This window comes from Lutra lutra, chromosome 3 (assembly GCF_902655055.1).
Source record: "Lutra lutra chromosome 3, mLutLut1.2, whole genome shotgun sequence".
In the NCBI taxonomy this organism is placed as follows: domain Eukaryota; kingdom Metazoa; phylum Chordata; class Mammalia; order Carnivora; family Mustelidae; genus Lutra; species Lutra lutra.
Window position 1 is genome coordinate 58,387,121 of NC_062280.1, and position 22,142 is coordinate 58,409,262.

The 22,142-nt window shown below is 38.5% G+C and overlaps 1 long non-coding RNA gene across 1 annotated transcript; it reads left to right on the plus strand.

The window, feature by feature from the left end:
- On the plus strand, nt 1-6,176 carry LOC125095461 (uncharacterized). Its single transcript, XR_007125900.1, has 4 exons — nt 1-77; nt 1,051-1,195; nt 1,669-1,832; nt 6,036-6,176. It is a non-coding gene; the product is annotated as an uncharacterized LOC125095461 (long non-coding RNA).
- The last annotated feature ends 15,966 nt before the right edge of the window (nt 6,177-22,142 follow it).

Here is a 22,142-nt window from a genome sequence, read left to right on the forward strand (position 1 = left end):
GATGTTTCCAGCGTGCTCTGCAATGACAGAACTTCTACAGAAATTCTCCAAAGAGGGGCCCCTGAGTGGCTCAGTCAGTTAAGTGTCTGCCTTTCAGTTCAGGTCATGATCTCAGCCTCCTGGGACCAAACCACACATTGGGCTCCCTGCTCCGTGGGGAGCCTGCTTCTCCCTCTGCCTGCAGGTCCCCCTGCTTGTGCTCTCTCTCTCCCTGATTGATCAATCAGTCAATCAATCTAGAAAGAAAGAAAGATTCCAAAGAGATAGAGAGAGGGGAATTTTTGCCTTTCCCCATCTCTTTCTTTAAAAAAAAAAAAAAAAATTTAACCCCTCACCCAGATTAAAGGCAACCATTTAGTCATTTCCATTCTCAGATGTTAGAGATTTTTTTAAAGTATTTAAAAATGGGATAGAACAAAAAATGTCTTAAAAGCTGAGATTTAATCATCAGGCATGCAGACATGATGTTTGTATGTATGTATATGTGTACACACACACAAACATACTCTTCAATGCAGTTCTGAAATGAAAAGTTATAACATGCTCCAAGATCACATAGAAATATTCAATAAAAATAAAAACCCAAGGGGCGCCTGGGTGGCTCAGTGGGTTAAAGCCTCTGCCTTCAGCTCAGGTCATGATCCCAGGGTCCTGGGATCAAGCCCCACGTCGGCGGACTCTCTGCTCAGCAAGGAGCCTGCTTCTCTCTGTCTCTGCCTGCCTCTCTGCCTACTTGTGGCCTCTGTCTGTCACATAAATAAATTTAAAAATCTAAATAAATAAATAAATAATAAATAAAAACCCAAGACTAGAAATTCTGTCAGTTTTTATCTTCTAGGGTATGGGTTCTCTGGCATGTAGATTATTAGCCAAGTCAAGGTAGAAGGCATTGGTGATTTTCTTCACCAGATGCTGCTATGGAATTAGAAAGCTAGGGAAGAAGGAAAGAACACATAAAGGAAACATCAACTTCGGCTTCCTTAATGCTTGTACATTTCCCAGATTTAAAATTATAGTTAATTCTCAACAACACTTTGTTTTTGTTCTCAGGATTTCCTGTAGTCTTACCTGGACTTTATCACCACCATTTGCCATCATCATTATCTTGAAATTATTTTAACATCGTCATTACTTTTTAGTTTGTGAACCCTCTCACATGAGTTACCTCCTTTGATCTTCCCTGAAATCCTTCCAGGTAGATATTTTTACTAAGGGCACAGACTCTCGAGCCAGACTGCCTAGGTTTAAAGCTGGCTCTTCGATTCCCCAGCTGGGAAATGGTAAAACGAGGTTGTTGAGAGATTAAATGAATTCATATACAAATGGTGCTTAGAATAGTGCCTGGCACAGTTAAAACACTATGAAAGTATTAATTATTATTAGTGATTTTATGTATGGAAAAAGACCAAAGCTCAGAGATATTCAATGATTGGCCGCACTAATGTAGTTCTCTATGGTAAGGTAAAATCTAGGGCAAAACCCCAGGACTTATCATACTGAAGGTCCTATTGCTTCATATTGTTCAGTACTACCGTCCCACTTAGATTGAATTTCCTTTCAGATGTCTTTCCTCTTTCTCTTCTTTCTCCCTTTCATCACTTCTTTTCCCTCATCTTTTTCTCCCTCTTACTCCCCTCCTTTCTCTCCTCTCCCTTTTCCTTCTCCAAGCCTGCCATCACCCTCACCACCTCTTCTACCATTCTTGCCCTCAACATCAACACCAGAAACACCAGCATGCTGAGCTAAGTTGCCGCAAATGTGAAAGAAACTTATATTGATAAATTTCTTTTTAATGGGTTGATGAAGAAGGAAGAAGGATGGAAAGAAAGAAGGTAGGACCGATGAAAGAAAGGAAAGATGATTTATGTATTATAGACTGAAGGGGAATATTCTAGCAGACAACCATACTAGAAGGTATATTTAACTTGCAGTTATGATCTCTACTTATTCATAAAAAAACAATGCCTGAGATGAAAGGTGTACTTGAAAAGATTAATAGCAACTTAGACACTGCAGGAGAAAAGATTAGTGAGCTTGAACAGATAGCAGTAAAAACGGTGTGAAACAAAAACAATTCAGACTGTTAAACCATGTTAATACTATGAATATAAATTGATAATTTATGTAAAAATATGGAAATGCTTGTGTAAAATTTACAATAGTATGTGAGCTAGGATGTTGTGAGAGTGGATAGTTTTTGTTGCTGTTGTTGCTGTAATTTTCAATATTTATTCATTCCATTGTTTAGCACCGGTATACGGGATGGGCTGACACTGTTAACCAATAGGGCACTAACGACAAATTAAATATCATTCCTGACCTTGAGCAGTTCTCAGTCTAGTAGAGAAAACAGACATATGAATGCACGATCGCTATAGAATATGGTGAGCTGGATAAGCGGGAGGCACTTTATTTGTCTGAAGTAGTCCAACGAAACCTGTCTAAGAAAAGACATTTTTAGCTATAGTTTATGGGTGGAGAAAATGAATTTACTGAGTAAATAGACAATTAGAATGGAGTAGGGGTAGAGGAGAACTGGAGAATTCCAGGCATAAGATCAGTCTGTGCAAAAGAGTACGTGTATAGTTATTGAACTACAGATCTTTGATTACAACTTACAATGACAAGTACGTGCAGAGGTGAGTAGGGATTGAGGCAGGAAAGGCTTCAGTGGGGGGCCAGATCGTGACAATCTTATTAGAATACTATTATGCAATAAGTGAGATTTTTCTGCAAAGGCAGAAATGAAGAGTTCTGTAAATCACTTGAGCTTTATTCTGTATGCACAAGGGAGTTGTTAAGGGGTTTTGTACAATCTGAATTGTAATCTGAGTTACAAGGTCAGATTTATGATTAGAAAGATTACATTGCTATCGCTGTGGTAGATACATTCAGTGTTGATGAGCGAGACTAGAATCAGAAACTCCAGCTATTCCAGGGAAGGAATAGACGATGGCTGAACTAAGCCAGGATATATGAGAGCAGTGGGAGCATTTCATTCTGGATACAGGCAATAACGGGGTGCATTATCTGTGGAGAATTTCAAAGCAATAAGAAAGCTAACTAAAGTCAGTATGTTTTATATTCTCACTATGCACCCTTTTATCACTAAACAATGTTAGTGGTAAAACACACCTCCCAGAAAAAATCGTTTGTTGGTCTAAGTCCCAAATAACCATGGTTTCTGTTGAGTTTTAATAATTGTATTAGTTATTTATTGCTGCGCAACAAATTAGTGCAAAATTTGCAACTTAAATAATAAACATTCATTATCTCACATGGTTTCCGAGGGTGGGGAATTTGGGAATGGCTTAGCTGGTTGATTCTGGCTCAGGGTCTCTCATAAGACTTAGCTATCAAGTGAAACTGTAGTCACCTAAAGGTTTGACTGGGGCTGGAGGATCCAATTCTAATCTCACTCATGTGGCTATTGGCTGCATCCTCCGTTTCTCTCCATGTGAGCCTCTCTATAGGAGAGGAAGAGAGAGAAAGAGAATGCCTGAGTCAGAGACAACCAAGACAGAAGCTACAGTGTCTTTCATAACTTAACCTCAGAAGTGACATACTATCAATCCTGCCATATTTTAGTAGTTACAGCGTGGCAAGGGACTGACTATAAAAGAATGTGAGTACCAAGAATGGAGATTGTTGGAGGCCATCTTGGAGTGTAACTACCTCATACCACATACATTATATATTATGGTGTATATTGAAAATTTAAATGAGCACATTCTTATTACTTACTGTTTTACTTTCTATACTGGCTTATATTATAAAAACTATATATAAGCTACATGAAGTCAATTCAGAAAATTGCCCAGTAAGCTATCACTTCTACTCTCCGTTCTCTTCCCAGCCTCTGGCAACTAGCAATCTGCTTTCTCTTTCTGTGGATTTGCCACTTCTGTACATTTCATATAAATGGAATCATACAACATGTGGCCTTTTTTTGGTTTGGCTTCCTTCACTAAGTATGTTTTTGAACACACTGTAGAATGCATGTATCAGTACTTCATTCTTTTTCATGGCCCAGTAATATTCCATTGCATATTTATTCCACAATTTGTTTATCCATTCATCTATTGATGGATACTTGGGTTGTTTCCATCTTTTGGCTATCTTGAATAGTGCTATTATAAATATTTGTATAAAAGTATTTGTTGGGAGAGATGCCAGTGAATATGTGAGTGAATGTGTCTGGCAAGTACTTATATCCATGGATATGAAGTTAAGAGGAGAGGCCAGAGACCAGCACTCTATACGTTAGTTGTCAAAACCAAGGGAGAGGATGAGATCACCTGAGGAGTGCATGTACAGCAAAGAGGGCAACAGATTGAAAGTAGGAGACAAGTCAAAATGTTAACGACATATAAGACTTGGCTAAGACCTCTAGACATGCTCTGATCTGACAGCTGGTCTCATAAGCATCAAACTAGCTCACATTAGGCAGAGCTTCTTATCTGTCACTGACCTATGACTTTGTAGGGTCACATAACTTCCTTCAATAACTCAAGAATTCAGCCATTTTTATTATCAAGAAATCACTTCCTTCTAGGTGTTTAAATTCCAATTTTTGACAATAAGAAATCATATCCTGCCCTGTGGAAGATGGATAATGTTTAGCTGGTGCTCTGTGATAACTCAGGCATCTTTTCTATTGACTAATAATCTTGGGCCTTTCATCTTCTTTTTAAGTATTTTCTAATATTTTGATGTATTTTCTAGATCTCCCATAATTTACTACATCATGATTCAATTGGATGGTCTAATAAAGCAGTGTTTCATGCTTAATAAAGTATGCTCTCTACCAAGATCTTATAATCCACCCTTCTTTTAAGATAGTATCGTGTCCTATTATTATAAAAAGGAACAAGACAAATCCACTATTGATTTATCAGTATCTTTAACATGTGTTCCACTGTAATCTTGAGCCCATTTATTGATGTTTATGTCTAGATAATAATTTCTCTTATTACATTAGTAGAGAATATTTTAATTTCAGGGCATGGGTTAATGTCGCCAATTTTTCTAGAAAAATTCTTTGTTTACACATATCTCTGATTTATAAAGAACACTTTCAATTTTCTTCTTGTGTATTTTTAAGTGTAAATAATCTTGTCCTATTTGACGTCATGCCAGAATTGAGAATTTTCCCAATTCCCTTTCATCATTAGTAAGGAATATTGAACAACATTAGGGGCCTAAAATTCACCCCAGTGTGGTAGTTTTCAGATTGACACTAACTTGTTCACCTACACTTTGAGGGCACATTGCTTTCCATCAAATCATGCCTCTAGAATTGCATGAACCCTCTTATGTTTGCAACCTCCCCACTTGAATTGGTATTGGAACATCAGCAAGGTTGTAAATCTGTCTGGTGGACTAACTTCCAGCTCACATGAAACCCAGTCATTTCCATTTCCTGTATGTGCATTGCAGAATGCATTGATTGTAAGCTGTGCGATCTTTGTCAGGACTTTCTGGGTTTGGTACATATTGTGACTGACAGAGCCGCGATAATGAAATGTGAGTGATCCTGCCCTGTCAAGATGCTTTAGATGGATTTCCTTGTCTTCGGGAGATGTCTGGCCGGGAGGGAGGAGGAAATCTAATCTAACAGTCAGAAGACTAGTACCTGCTCCCTGATGTCTAGAAGGAAGTTAGATTCCTGGATAATGCGATTATAGGGCCTCGTGTTTACTGCTGTGGAATCATCAGGCTATTCCAACTCTTTGAAAGATGGGTCTCTTATGTGCTCAAAGGGTAGAGCTAACACTCCTTTCTCAGCACTGTGCAGGGAGACTAGATTGCCTAGTGGGTAATTAGTGTTGCTGGGACGTGGGCAAAGTATAGTTGGGTCAGGGCACCCCTTTCCCGCCAGGATCCAGCCTGCTAGACATCCACTTTTCTAGTTGGCTTGCTAGAGGTCCTGCTTACATTTGATTTCCATGAATCTTGTACATTTGAAAGTTCTTGCATAATGCCACTTACTAAATGTTATCTCACTTAATCCTCTCAATCACCCTGCTTTGTAGGTTACTATCTTTTGGTGAGAATGAGAAGGCTGTGTGAGGTTACATCTTGCCCAAGTCTTCAGAGAGACAGAATCAGGATTTGAACTGAGTTCTTACTCAGTGAATTATGCCTCATTATTTCACTTCAAGCAAAGAGCCAGCAGAAAACATGAATGGTTCAGTTAATTAAATTTAAATTGATTTTGAAATCGGTTGGCACATTTATGTAAATTTTCTGTACTCTTATCTTATAAAAGCTGCTTCTGATCTTCATTCTGATATAATTAAGATTTTTATGTTTTGGTAACCAGCAAGTGCACAATTTCAAATTCTACCTTTCTCATGTAATATTTCATTTTTACTTTCCTATGTTGTCTATTTTTTATAGCTTTAATTTTAATAGCTATACAACAATACGGTCAATAAACAGTCATTTAAACAATTCTTAATGTCGTGGTGAAAATTAAGATAATACTCTACAAGTACATCTCACTTTAGGAAAACCAGAATTGTGGACAAACAAAAAAAGCAAAACCAAGGGTGAATATTTTCTTAATGAAAGGATTCAATATAGGATTCCTTTAAATAGTACACTTCCCCAAATTCCTAGGGGATTCAGTTTCTTAAAATTAAGAGTCACACACTTCTATGAAGGTCTGCCTAAGGCTGGCTAATTTCAGGGATCCTTTCTAGCACCACCATGTCTAATATATTGATTGGGTAAAAAAAGGCTGCCCATATATTCTAGGTGTTTTTCAGTTACAGGAATGAAGAATATGTTTACTTCTCAGGCCCTCGTTGTTCAATATAAACCCAGAAGAGTTTTTCACTCATTTACTCTTACCGGACCAAGTCTAAGCATTTCTAGAATCGTAAAGTCCCCAGGATGTCAGGGACAGTGTGCGGTCATCTATTCTAGTCCATTCTCTTGCCTCCAGTCGGACCACACCCAACTTGCCCAGACGGATGAGACTCTGTCCTATTTTTAACAAGACCAGGGACTGAGAGCGTTCCTCATTTCTTCAATAACTTCATTTCAAATCCTATCAGATCCTGAGTTTAATTTTCATACATTTAGCAGAGAGCCCCCATGTATTTCTTACAACTTTAGATCTAATATGAAACATTTTTCATGAATTTAAAATTAAGAAAGTAATAAATATGGACCAAATAGAAAACAAAATGTATTTTAGGTTGTTGGTGACTTTAGATATACTAGTAGAATGTCACATAAGGTGATAACATTAGGATATGTAATAACAAATATTATTTCCTAAAAATCCTAAATTTTACTCAATAAGAATAAATATATATCTTAAATATCTTAAGACATTTGACTGGGAATATATGATCTTTATTTTAAGATTTTATCTATTTATTTGACCAAGAGAGAAACTGAGTGAGCATAAGCAGGGTGGGTGGCAGGCAAAGGGAGAGGGAGAATCAGGTTCCTCCCTCTCCCAGGATCCTGGGATCAGGACCAGAGCAGAAGGCAGATGCCCAGCCAACTGAGCCACTGAGGCACCCCTATAGGATCATATTTAAAAGAGAAGATAATGATACACCTTTCACTCATCCTCCAAAAAAGATTTAATTCTTGCTTAGTAAGATTAGATTATATTTGAATGGATTATATATGAGAGAGGTTATATTTTAGATACATAATAATGAAAACCACTCTACCTCCTTTCACTCACAAAATACGGTTTTATTCTTGTTCAATGGGTTAGATTGCTTTGGGGGAAAAAGAGTCTCTATTTACCATTCTGCTGGTGTTTTGCTAATTGCCTCCCATCAGGTTTTATTTAGTTCTTTTAAAGATTGGGAAGCTGGAAATTTTGAGGAGACTTAAAAGGACAAAGCTGAATCAAGAACAGAAATGACTACTTTAAGTTACAGCGGATCAACCTCTCTGCTTTTATGTTTTCCCCCTAGCTCAAGGGGCTTCTTGTTTGGTGGTCCGTGGTGTTGCATGGGCATCCTTCTGAGGTAAAGGACAAGCTTTCCTAAAGCATCATGCATTACTGCTGTGGTCTTGGCTAGTTTATTGAATGAGTGTGTTCTTTACAAGTAGATCAATCGTTTTCCTCTAATACTTACATTCTGACAGGCCCGGTTTCCTCACTTTCTTCTGAGAAGATTTCTATATTGAAGAGTGTAAACAATAGTGCCTATGCCTCCCTGCTCCCCGTGTCCTTTCTGTCTTTTGGGCTCAGAGGCTGATATGCAGCCACAAGTGCTAGATAAGAAATTCCTATCAGATTCAGCCGTTCTGCACGTGATTAATTTGGTTATGGGCAAAACAGATAGGTTTTCAAGGTTGCTGTGGCAGTCACTGGATAAAGCTACTCTTGCCTCTGAATCATCTCAGTTGGTGTGTAGTGAAATAGACTCATGTCTCAGTTGAAACAATTGTTTTCTTCCACTCGTGCTATAGGACCTCCTGGTCTTTCTAGGCTCCTACCTTCATACCTATGAAAATGGTCTAACATCACTTTGACAGGATGTCTTGATCTTCCTCCATGAATTACAAAATCCCCATGACAGAGACATGATTTTGTTGTTCATATTATGCCTAATTTTGAGGCAAGTTACATTAGTAAAAAAGAGAAAAGGAAGGTGATGGTCTGAATTGGAGGAGGAAAGAAAACAGAAACAAAGCAGAAAACAAGGTACCTCATTTAAGCTCCAGGGAAAATTTACAAACTCCAGTGCATTGAAATGTTGTATTTGACTACTGTTCGCTAGATGCAGGTTCAACAAATATTACTGAGTGATTAATAGGTCTGTGGACTCAGAAAGTGTAGCCATAGATCATATCAAACTACAGTGTAGTCTCTACGTCTGCAGATGGCATGGTGGGTGGGAGTCAGAAGGTAAACTTAGATCTGAAGATTTGCTTTCTCACTTAATTGCTGTTTGACCCTGGGCAAGTTACTTAACCTCTGAGTACCTCTGTTTCCTTCTTATAAAATGGAGAAGGTAATAACTGTTCTTAATCCTAAATTATTGTGACAAACTTATTGTGAATAAGTACATGTTTATTCATAGTATATGAATATTATGAATTATACATATTCTGTTATTCCATATGCAAGTATCACAGGGAATTGTACTGGATATAGTGCTTATTATTTAAGAACTATATATGGTAGCTATTGTGCTAATTTTAAAATCTAAGATCTCACTGCTGAGGTTATTATACTGATCTTGGACATTAGTAAAAATTGTGGCATTTGCAAATGATTGCCAAGAGAACAGGAATTCCTTCGTAGAAATCCCAGACAACACAGGAACTCCATCCATACATGAGGAAAAGAATTTACTCTTTACTGAACAAAACTTACAGTTCAGTTGTTAACTGTCACGAAAAGTCACAGAGGCAATCATGACTTCCTTGAGACATCCAGAACTGGAGTGAGCTGATCCAGGCAACAGAAGTCAGGATGGGGCCACCCTGGTGGCTCAGTGTGTTAAGCATCTGACTCTTGATCTCAGCTCAGATCTTGATCGCTGGGTGGTGAGTTCAAACCCCACAATGGGCTCCGCACTGGACGTGGAGACTACTTAAAAACAAAACAAAACAAAAAACAAACAAAAACCCAACAGCAGCCAGAAGTCAGGATGGTTGGGGATCCATGTTCCCAAACTTCCTTTAGCTCAAGGGGACCTGCCAACTGCCTTAGCTTCATACTTGTCAGCCTCTCTATTTATTCCATGGTCCTTTCTCCAAGTTTCATCTGTGTCCTCCACATTTGGGTTAACCAGTTGACAAGTTTCAAACTTCTTCAGATGGCAGTCAATAAAAATCACTAGACTGTTTATAAATTCTCCCTATTCTTCACATTATATGTAAGAATTGCTTAATTAAAAAAAAACCCTACAAGCAGATTACAATGCTTTTTGTTTCTAGTATTCATTGATTCAATAGATGAATATGTATTGAACATTAGTTTGTGTTAAGCTCTTGACATATAAGGATAAATAAACCATGGTCCTCATCCATACTGGATTTATTTTCTGGTAGTTTAGTGTTGATCTCTCATAAGACTGATCCTCAGTATTATTTAGTCTACTCACTAAAATTTATTGGTAATTTTACAATCAATGCTTGTGGTGCTTTTGGGGTCATTTGTGGACATGCGCAGAGAGGCCAAAATTTCACGTCCCCTGTCACATGCCCTTCTACTGGAGGCAGAATAAGGCAGTGCTCTGCCTTCTTGTTTTGGCTCTCATATTGTAAACAGTGTCCTTTTTGTAGTCTATTTGTTGCCACATTTTCTGCATTTTTAGGCTTTTTGTTGGTGATTTTGCTGTTTAAAATGTCTCTAGGTGTGGTGTTGAAATGCCGTCTAGTGTTGCTAAGCACAAAACTCTATTGTGCCTTTACGGAGAAAACACATGCATTAGATAAGCTTTGTTTGGGCATGAGTTGCAGTGCTGCTGGCTGTGAGCTCAGTGTTAATGAATTAACAGTATTGTATGTCCAGAAGAAGGAAGAGGGAATTCACCAATCAGTACATGAGACTGCTCCAGAAAGGGCTACCTTACCACCCACAGTGCATGACAAAGCTATGAAAAAGTTGAAAAAGCGGCTGAATTGGTGGGTTCATGAGATGATGGATGGTTGTGAGGCTGAAAACCAAAGAAATCTATAGTCACATGACTCAGAGTCAGGAAAGTGTTAAAGCTCTCTTGACTACTGTTTTATTATGAAGAAACACTGCATATAATTATTTGTGAGAAATATATCTTAAACATGCTGCTTTTAAACATAAACATACAAAAAACAAGATTATGTATTGATCTTATTGTGACCAGAAGCTTACAGGAACCTAACCTTGGATTTCCCCTAGAAGCAATGGCTCAGTATTTGGCAATTCAGTGTTTCTGGTGACTTTATAGAACCTAACCACTGTGGATAATAAGAACAAGCCATATATTCTCTGATACTCCACAGCAGTGGTGCTCAACATCCAGATTTTGCACCCCATGGGACATTTAATAATGTGTGGAGGCATTTTGATGGGTGGAGGATGGGAGTTGGGGGGAGGTGTTATTAGCATCTGGTGGATAAAGGCCAAGGATGTTGTTAAACCTCCTAAATGCATAGAATAACCTCTCACAATGAAGAATTACCTCATTAAAAAAGTTAATAGTGCCAAGGCTGAGAAACCATCCTCTGTACTAAAGGTCAGCAAACTTTTTCTATAAGGACAAAATAGTTCATATTTTCTCCTTTGTGGGCCCTGTGGTCTCCACCCCAACTACTCAACTCTGCCATTGTAACATGAAAGCAGCCACTGACAATATTCCAGCTGACTATGGATACAGCTGTTTTCCAATAAACTTTATTTATAGAATCAGTCAGCAGGCTGGATTTGGACCTGGGCTATAGTTTGTAGATCCCTCCACAGCAGGGATTTTCAATCTTGGATGCTCATTAGAAGAACCCAGAAGCTCCTAAACAGTGGTATTGCCTGAACTTCCCTCCCCCAAATTCTGATTTGATTGGTCTGGAGGGGCCCCCAGTGTTGGTATTGTTTAAAAGCTCCCCAGGGAGTAGAATGTACAGCCAATGTGGAGAGCCACAGCTCTGAAATATTTGCTGTTTGTGTATTTAAAAGTGGCCGGAGCACAGTAGACCCTTATCAGTGATCAGCAGACCCTTCTTTTGCGATCTGGCTTTTGTCCCAGGCACTCTCTTTTAACTCCCCAAATTAATGGCCTTTGATCAGTACTCATTCCTCTGAACCTTTGAGGTTCAGATTTAGAAATATTCCATGTTTTCAGGTACCTTGAAACTCCTCACTCTCCTGCATCTCCCCCTGCGCTTCTAACTACTCTTTTGCTTCTTCTTCAACCTTTCACAGTTTAAACATAGGTACTCCCCAAAGAGCTGTTCTAAGGTTCTTTGCTCATTAATTTTCTCAGCACTGTGTCATGGCTTTATCGCTGATAAACAACATTCACACAACTCTCTGTTGGCCTGGTGTCTCCCACAGGGGTTGTTTTTTAGTAGGGCCACCTGGTGACTCTATTCTTGGTTGGATCACAGTTTTGGAAATAGATATGAAAATTCTTATTCATAAAACTAAGTTACAGTCTCTTCTTCCAGATATCAACTCCCACTGCTCAGGATGTTTCATAGAACATTTTAAACACTAGAATCCCTTCTGTGGAACTAGCTTACAGGAGAAACAACCCAACAATAAGGTCATTCAGGGACTTTGTCATGTATCTTATGTATCTAGACCTCCCTCATGCTGAATAGAAAGTTACCAGTATATACAAATTTAAATACTATTGAATAAGGATAAGTACCAATAACACAGAGGACATTGGGAGATGGAGAGAAGTGAGCTGGGGGAAATTGGAGGGGGAGATGAACCATGAGAGACTGTGGACTCTGAGAAACAAATTGAGGATTTTGGAGGGGGGCAGTGGGAGCTTGGGTGAGCCTGGTGGTGGATATTATGGAGGGCATGTATTGCATGGAGCAATGGGTGTGGTGCATAAACAATGAATTTTGGAACACTGAAAAGAAATAAAATAAAATAAAATGAAAAAAAAAAGATTTTGTTAAAAAAAAAAGGATAAGTACCAATGTTGCATGTATGTTACCAAAACACTCCTAGAGTTCAGAGTTATAATAATAAGGTCTGAACTCTTTGTCAGATATACCTGGAAGATCTTGGCAGAAGACATGTGACATACACGAACTGTGTAATTAGCAAGAGTTTTAAGACGGTCTGTTTACAAAGGTATGGGCAGGTGTATTGGTTTCCTAGGGCTGCCATAACAAATTTCTAAAACCCTGGTTGCTTAAAGCAAAAGGAATTTATTCTCTCACTGTTTTGGAAGGCAGATGTCCAAAATCAAGGTGTTAGCAGGGCTGCACTCCCTCTGGAGGCTCCAGAGGAGAATCTCTCTGTACCTCTTTCAGCTTCTGGTAGCTGTTGGCACTCCTTGGCTTCCTTGACTTGTGTCCACATCATTCCAACCCCTGCCTTCCTTTATAGCACCTCTTCCTCTTCTTTGCTTCACATTGCCTTCTCTTCTCTGTCTGTCTTCCCTTTCTTTTATAAGAAGTCTTGTCATTGGATTTAGAACCACCCAAATAGTCCAGGATCATCTCCTCATCTCAAGATCCTCAGCTTAATTACATCTGCAAAGATTATTTTTCCAAATAAAAGATTAAGACGTAGTCATATCTTTTCGGCTGCCACCATTCAACCTCTTACAGCAGGGTTGGGAGAAACCAACAAGGGACAGTGAAACCCTATAGGATTGGTCTTTATGAAGGCTGCAGGAGAAAAGGGAGGAAGAACTCAATGAAGTCCAGAGCCAGTAGCTGTAACTGTAGGGTGAGAAGAGAGCACCTGACAGCTATGTGGCTTTTATAAGACAATTTTACTTAATGTGTGGACTGACATAAAGCAGGCTGGGAGAAGAAATACTTTATTCTTTACCCACCCTTCTGTTGGTGCCTCTCATTGGCAAAACCACAGTGGATGTCAGACAAAAAGATGCCCAAAAGCAGTCCTTAAAAAAAGAAGACTGGAGAGGCGCCTGGGTGGCTCAGTAGATTGAGCATCTGCCTTTGGCTCAGGTCATGATCCCAGGGTCCTGGGATTGAGACCTGCATGGGGCTCTCTGCTCAGTGGGGAGTCTGCTTCTCCCTCTGACCTTCACCCCCTCGTGCATGCGCTTTCTATCTGAAAAATAAATAAATAAATAAAACCTCCTCCCCCCCCCCAAAAAGGGGTAGAGAGTGAACCTGGAGGGGCAAACAGAAAACATCTGGACATTACCACTCCCAAGAGGGAGCAAAAATTCTCAAGTTAGACGTTCAAATGAAGGTATTTTCACAAGTGCAGCAGTACATTTTACTTTTTCTATATGTAAAAAACAAATGAGAGTGTATTTCACTTTTTTCCCCCTATAATTTAAGATCATCACACACTGGTACTGGGAAATATTAATTACCTTTGTGATTTGGGAAAAGAACTATAAACAGAGTACAAACCACCACAGTCCTTTCCCTATATAGAAATAATGCCATTATTACAAGCATCATCATCATTATTGTAATTCTGCTCCCCTTACTTATGTTCCTTTTCTTTTCTGACAAAGAATTTAGATGGCTCATGAAGACGAGATATATTGCAAAGATGATGAAATTGAAATACAAAATTCAAGATAATAGAAAGGAATAGAAGGCAAATATGTCAATCTTAAGGGCTAATAGGGATGCTGTAATTAAGAATTCCATTTGGCCCTGCCTTTCTGACAGCCAGTATTATAATAACACAGCTTTGCCCACCTCCCACTCTAGCAGAGTTTTGCTTACTTAGTCATGAGAAAGTCTGCAACACATGATTCCGCAAAACCTGTCTCCTTCTCCTGTTCGTGTAATAATCACTTTCTAGATAATTTGTACAACTAATCATTTATTGTGGAAATAAAAATCTGAGAGATGGGAAAAAGACTATAGAAGAATACAGAGAGGAAGAAAGAAAGAAAGAAGAGGAGAAGAAGGCACATAGTTAAGAGCAATGTAGCTTTCCTAATTACTAATTACTTTCAAACTTTCCTCCCCTTGCTTTTATATTTTTTATTTGTTTTTTGAGGTATAATTAAAAATGTATTTTAAAGTTTTATTATTTTATTTTTACCTATTTTAGTATATTTTTACTATAATATATTAATATATTTTGTTATAACATATGTATTATAAATACATCAGCTTTATATGAATTGTTGATGACTTTTGATAAATGTTAAGAGCTGTGAAATAACCACCACGATCACAATATAGAACATTTTCATCACCACCCAGGATTCCCTCATACCCTTTTACACTCAGTCCTCTCCTTCATTGCTGGTCTCCAGCAGTGGCTGACCTGCTTCTTATCAATATAATCGTGGCTTTGCTAGAATTTTCTAGAATCTCACAGATACAGTATTTTCTGCCTGGCTTCTTTCACTTAGCAGAATGTGTTCCAGATTCATCCATGTTGTTGCAGGTATCATAGCTCATCCCTGTTTATTATTGAGTAGTTATCCATTTTGTAAATATACCACAATTTATTTATCTATTTACCAATTGAAAGGAGTCTGAATTGTTTTCAGCTTTGAGCAGTTATGAATACAATTGTCATGTGAATAGAATACAAGTTTCCATGTGAACACATGTCTTCATTTTTCTTGGGTAAATACCTTGCAGTGGGATTGGTGGGTTATACAGTAGATATACATTTAACTTCGTAGGAAACCGCCAAAACCATTTCAAAAGTACCACTTCAGCTTCCCACCAGCCATGTATACTATTATTTCACATCTTTGTGAACACTTAGTATTGTCAGTTGTCTCAATTTTGGCTGTTCAAGTGTGCGTAGGTGGTATCTTTTTAATTTGCTGTTTCCTGATGATTAATAATGTTAAATATCTTTTTGTTATTCATTTAGCACTCTTTGGTGAAGTGTCTGTTTAAATCTTGTGCTCATTAAAATTCTTTTTTGTATCACTGAGTCCTAAGAGGTTCTTTTTGTTTTAAAATAAGGTCTGCTCTGATTTAGACAAATCCTTTGGTGTGTTTTGTAATGTTTTTCTTTTTTTTCTTTCTCAGCTATGTAAAAGAAATATATTACTTTTACCACAGAGCTGTAGTAAGAATTAAATTAGACTAGATAATAGGCAAAGCTTCTGTTACCTAATAACCGCTTAATAGATGTGTGTTCTCTTCCCATATCCTTTTCCCTATCAATAGATTCAAATCCTGTAGAAAGGCTGAGAATGAAGCAAACAAGAAAAATCTTTTGATGAGGGCATCTTGGAAAAAATATCCTTCAGGACACTAATGGGGTCATAAAGGAAATTGTACAGGATTAAATAGTAAGTGGTAAGGATTTAATGAAGGACTAAGATTATTATTTTATTCTTTTTTGAAAATTAGGAGATGGAGGAAGGAGAGAGAAGGCAGTAGCATCAGAGAGGAGCAGGAGAGCACAGTGGTTAAGCACATGAGTCTGCAGCCAGGTTGCTTGGGTTTGAAGTCCAGCTCTGCTGCTTACAAGCTATGTGACCTCGTGCATGCTATTTAACCTCTCGGTGGAAGAAGAGTTAAGTGAGGAGGGCAAGGTCCCGAGGGCAGTTATGAGGCATGAGCCCGGGTGAGAAAAAGCTCAGATTTGCATTTACTAAAGGATAAAAGGAAAAAAAGCCGCAAAGAATTCTGAGGGACACATCAAGTCCATCGGCCTTTATTTTTTCAGTAAAGTATGATGTTAAGTCATCTTCCCAGAAAAAGGCAAATCAAGGGCACAGTTGGGAATTATGGAAAGTGAAGAAGTTGAGGAAACAGTAGTTGTTGAGATTCAAATAGTGAAATGGAAAAAAAAAAAACATTAAAAGAGTACCAAAAATTAAGAAGGATCCAGGTGAACTTGGGAGAACATGAACTAAAAATGGATTTTTAAAAAAAAGATTTTCATTTATTTATTTGAGAGAGAGAGAGTTTGTGAGAATGAGTGGGAAGAGGGGCAGAGGGAGAAGCAGACTCCTCGCTGAACAGGGAGCCCAATACGGGACTCAATCCCAGGACCCTGGGGTTTATGACGTGAGCTAAAGACAGACACTGGCCATCCAGGTGCCTCTAGAAATGGATTTTATAAATAGTTCTTGTGACTGGTCCTAACGATATTTTATCAGTCTGGAAGTAGGAAAGGGAAAACAGAATAAAACCTACTGAGAGAAGATAGGGGGTGACAAAATAGCAAATATTTAAAGGCTTCCAGATGAACATGTTGTTGAAATGGCCAAGCATCTTACGGATACATCTACACTATGGAATAGTGTGAAGCTAAAGAATAAGGTGTTCCTGAGTGTATTTTATTTCTGTAAGTAGAAAAAAGAAAGGATAATTTTTGAAAGTAGCGAACTTTAAATGGTTTCCCAGATGGACCAGACAGTGTAAGATGGGGAGAAAACCTGAAAATATATTGGCTCACATATTTCAAATTCAATGATAACCAGCGTCAGCTGGAGTTGAATTGAAGAATGGAAAGATGTCAATGGGGGGCTCTTTTGTCACTGGGAATTTTAAAGAGGAGATTTTCAAGGTAGAAAACTTTGGAGGTTGAGGGACATAGTCTCATGAGTGTCAGAGCAAGAGTGGGGATGGGAGAAATAGCCAATTTATTGGTTAAGAGAATGCGGAGTTAGTATTTGGAAGGGTAATGTTGCCGGTGTTATGAGAAGTGGGCTCACGCACGCTGAGGAAGACTGAAGTCCCCACAAAACAAGGAGGAGTGCTTTGTGGAGATCAGAAAGTTAGTGTAGAGATTTCTCAACTACCTTATTTTGCCCTTCAGTTCTAATAACAGGTGGTAGATCTGTGTCCAGCTGAGTGTTTGCTTGGCCTTGCCTTGTCCCCAGTATCAAGTGAGTCTCTCTGTTATCTTTTTTTTTTTTAGGATTTTATTAAATTTTTTTGACAGAGAGAGAGAGAGAGTGAGCACAAGGCAGAGTGGCAGGCAGAGGGAGAGGGAAAAGCAGGCTCTCCGCTGAGCAGGGAACTCCATGCGGGATTCGATCCCAGCATCCTGGGATCATAACCTGAGCCGAAGGCAGATGCTTAACTGACTGAGCCACCCAGGCGCCCCTCTCTGTTATCTTTTATAATTGATGTCATCTCAGTACTCATAGCACCTCCAAGCCCTGCTCCAGAAAAATAGAATTTGTCAAGGCCCAGGTCTCGGCTGCTTTCTCCTCACTCTCAGGGGTAATAAGCCTGCCCAGAATAACTCCAGTGAGCTGCCTTTGCCTGGAACAGAACTGGGGAACTCGAGAGAGCGGAAAACAAAGCACTCTTCCCTTCTGCTTGCTGTGGGGCTACCCTCAAGGGGGCAGAAATGTGGGAGGGAGAGTTTATCTCTATTTCAGTGCTATTTAAAAAACATACCTTGGCCTTTGACTTATGGTGCTAATTTACATATTTGACCACTTTGCGCTCTGAGAGCCAGAATTCTTACTGACAAGTACACAAGCATGTGGGAGACCATTTAAGGTGAGCCACGGAAGTCTGTAGAGGAATCTATCTCTTTCCTCTTCCACTTCCAGTGTGCTGCTAGGTAAAGTTGTATTTGAAGGCATCCACAGGAAGAGAAACAACCTTTATAAGTCAGCTAAAGCATATGAGGTAAAGCGTTTACTGCACTGAAAAAAATTAAACTTGCCAATGTCTACCTAAAAAATTTTAAGGTTTATTTAAACAGGGTCAGCTTCTTCGTCTGTGAAATAGGCAAAAGATTGCCATTTAACATCCCTATTCCAAGTTCTTTGCCACATGTGCACAAATACCTGAGGGGTTGAGGAGCCTGTATTGATAATTCAAATTTCCAAAAGTGATTCTGACAAAAATGCCTTACTGCTTATGTGGTCCAGACTGACTGTCTCCATTAAATACATTCATTAGGTAATTGCTTAACTTTCCATTTTCCTTTTCTGGTGAAGTCACATATAATATCTCCAAAATGGCTAGAAGGAATCATGGGATTTATGCATATAACTACAGCATTGCTTTTCAAAAAGGACAGAATACATTCAAGAACTATTTATATTCTGGATAAGCCTTGAATTATATATATTACATACGCAGAAAACAATTCATTATGGCATTTCGCATGTTGTGTGGCACACTAAATGACCTTTGGTACTGATGTCATGCCCATTCATTTGGAAGGAGTTATAGATACCAAGAGGACCAAAAACTAATGCCAAGAATGCATGGAATGGTTTCCATGGAGCATAATGGCACAATTGTCTGATGGAACAAAATTGAAAAGAACTAGAGGACCGGAAAAGGGTGTGGTGTCTGCAAAAATGAAAAACTTTATTCATGGATTCAAATTTATGCTTAAAATGAATTGGATGTGATATATCATTCTCAGTTTTCAGGCAAAAGTTAGAAACTAGTAAAATAGTGATGGAACTTTTAGAGTAATCTGACAAATTCTCCTGGAACTTTCTTTCCTTCCACCTCAAATATATTAATTATGATCAGTCCTATCTTTCTTCCCTAAAGGATGACAGAATAGCCTCCTTTTTAAAAATCTTCTAAAATTTTTGAAAAGTTTCCTTCTGTATCCTTTTTAGGACCTCATGCACCAATCTTCACACCGCCTTATATACTTGACATTTCTTTCCATAGAGCTGGAAGGACCTGTTGGTAGAGTCCATTACCAGAAAGAACCCCAACCTGACTTAGAGACAGTTGGGAAAAGTTCTTGAACAGGGGATAATCCAAAACATTTCTTTCTTTTTTTTTTTTTTTCATTAGACTGTTGGCTATATTTTTATTCTGTTCTAGAACCATAATTAAACCTTCCTTTGATTTCCTTTAAGAGCACTGACAGTCAATAAACAGCTTGAACATTATCACAAATATGCAAATAGTGGTCACTGAAAAGCTTCCGGATGGTACCATTTCATGACTTTGGTGCCATTCCAAAGATAGTTGCTTGTGTTAAATTCAAATGAAGGTGCTTTTCTTACGTCACCTATTGTTTAAAATTATTCCACAGTTTAGTTTCATAATGTTTAGTTCAAATAGTTTTGTCATGGTGCCTTCACCACTAAATAGTCCCTTTCTTACTGTTACTTGAAATCCATTTCATTCTTCCTTAAGGTTCCTGACTTTCTGTTTTATTCTTATTTATTTATTTGACAGAGAGAGAGAGCACATGCAGGTAGAGTAGCAGATAAAGGGAGCAAGAAGCCCAATGTGGGGTTCGATCCCAGGACCCTGGGATCATGACCCGAGCTAAAGGAAGCCAGTTAACCCACTGAGCCACCTGGGTGCCCCCAGACTTTCTGTTTTAATTTGATGAATTTCTATATTTGTTAGCTAATACTTTCATACCTACCCTCATTCCTAACTCTTACCATAGAACTTTTTATTGAGGTCCTTTCATTTTAATAGTATCAAAATTTGGTGTTTGCTTTCTAGACTTGATGTCATACTACAGCTTCCTTTTATTGTACTCTGATTGGTAGGATAGACTATGTTTTTGGATCCTATATACTCCTTTTGATTACTTTGCCCTTTGTTTTGCTGTAGTAGATTTTCAAGTAACTGTCCATGAAAAGCTGAGTGAGATGCAAATGTTCTGAGATTTTACCAGTTTGAAGATGTCTTTTATCTGCTCTTTCCCCCAGTGAGAATTTGGCTGAATGTAGAATTCTAGGTTGCAAAAAGCATTCTCTTAGAGGGGTGCCTGGGTGGCTCAGTGGGTTAAAGCCTCTGCCTTCAGCTCAGGTCATGATCCCAGGGTCCTGGGATCGAGCCCCGCATCAGGCTCTCTGCTCAGCAGGGAGCCTGCTTACCCCTCCCCTCTCTCTCTGCCTGCCTCTCTGCCTACTTGTGATCTCTTGTCTGTCAAATAAATAAATAAAATTAAAAAAAAAAAGCATTCTCTTAGAACTTCTCAATATGATAAAAAGAATTTGTGAAAAACCCACAACTGACTATCATACTCAATGGTAAAAGACTAAAGTCTGGGAATAAAACAAGGTCTTCTGTTTTCACCACTTCTATTAAACTTTGTACTGGAAATTTTAGCTAGAGCAATTAGACAAGAAGATGAAATAAAAAGCATCCAGATGGCAAAGGAAGAAGTAAAACTATCTGTTCACAGATGACATGATCTTATATATAGAAAAATCCCAGAGCATCCTTCAAAACTACTAGTGCTAATAAATGAATTCAACAAAGTTGCAAGATAGAAGATCAACACACAAAATTCAGTTGTCCTTAACATCTACAGTTGGTTAACATTAAGATTTCCCTTGATAATGTGGATGGGTTTCATCCAATCAGCTGAACAGCCTTAAGAGCAAAAAAAGAAAATTCTGTCTCAAGACTGCTATGTCAACTTCTCACTGATTTTACAGCCTGTTGTCCTGCCCTGCAAATTTCAGACTTACCACCCTATAATTACAGGTGCCAATTTCTTCAAATAAACCCTCTCTCATATAAATGAGAAGAAAAGATTCTCTTAAAAGGTTGAAGAATTCTTCTAATGTCTTCATTTTATTTTATTTTATTTATTTTTTTTTAAAAGATTTTTTATTTATTTATCTGACAGAGAGAGATCACAAGCAGGCAGAGAGGCAGGCAGAGAGAGGAGGAAGCAGGCTCCCCGCTGAGCAGAGAGCCTGATGCGGGGCTCGATCCCAGGACTCTGAGATCATGACCTGAGCCGAAGGCAGCGACTTAACCCACCGAGCCACCCAGGCGCCCCCTAATGTCTTCATTTTAGTTGCCGAAGATAATTCTGATACTAATCTGATAATCATTCTTTTGTAGATGATTCTTTCCTTCCTTCCTTCCTTCTTCCACCCTCAGCAACAGGAGCCACAATGGTGACACTGAGAATGATCTAACTCATATGCTTCTGCTCTTGAGATAATCTTGAACACTCTCAAAATAATTTTATTCCTGATGCAGCATTTAAAGCTCAAGAAGTCAGTCATGTAACCATCTTCTAGCTGTGATGGGGATGGGGAGAGGGAATCTGGATCACTTGGCTCCTGAAATATGAAGTATCTATAGAAAAATTAGGCTGATAAGAGAGGTGGATACCAAACAGAGATGACCAATGTCTACTGTACATACTATCTTCAATGACATCTTAAAGTTCAACATATACTGTTAAATAAATGCTTATTAGAATACATTATGGACTTACAGGGTGGTGGGGTTAAGTGACTTGCTTAATTATGTAATTACTTGCTCATTTGTTTATTGATCTCTCTTGTGTGTCTACAATTAAACAAGAGCCTTTGGTTAAGTTATCCAAGATGTGCTCCTTGGATTTCATTTCTGTCAACCCAGGAGTATACTAATGTTCAAGTAAAGCAAATATACACATGACAAGAAGTTCAGAATTTTATGAATCAGATTCACACCTAAATATGCTCTCATCAGCCGTTTCCAAGAAACAATATTGTCAGAAGTTGCTGATAACCCTCATAAATGAATTTGTTCTCGGTTATCAGGACATGAAGCCCATATTGAAAATCAATGTTAATTCAAGAATTCTCGGCTCAACATGTAGCTTGTTC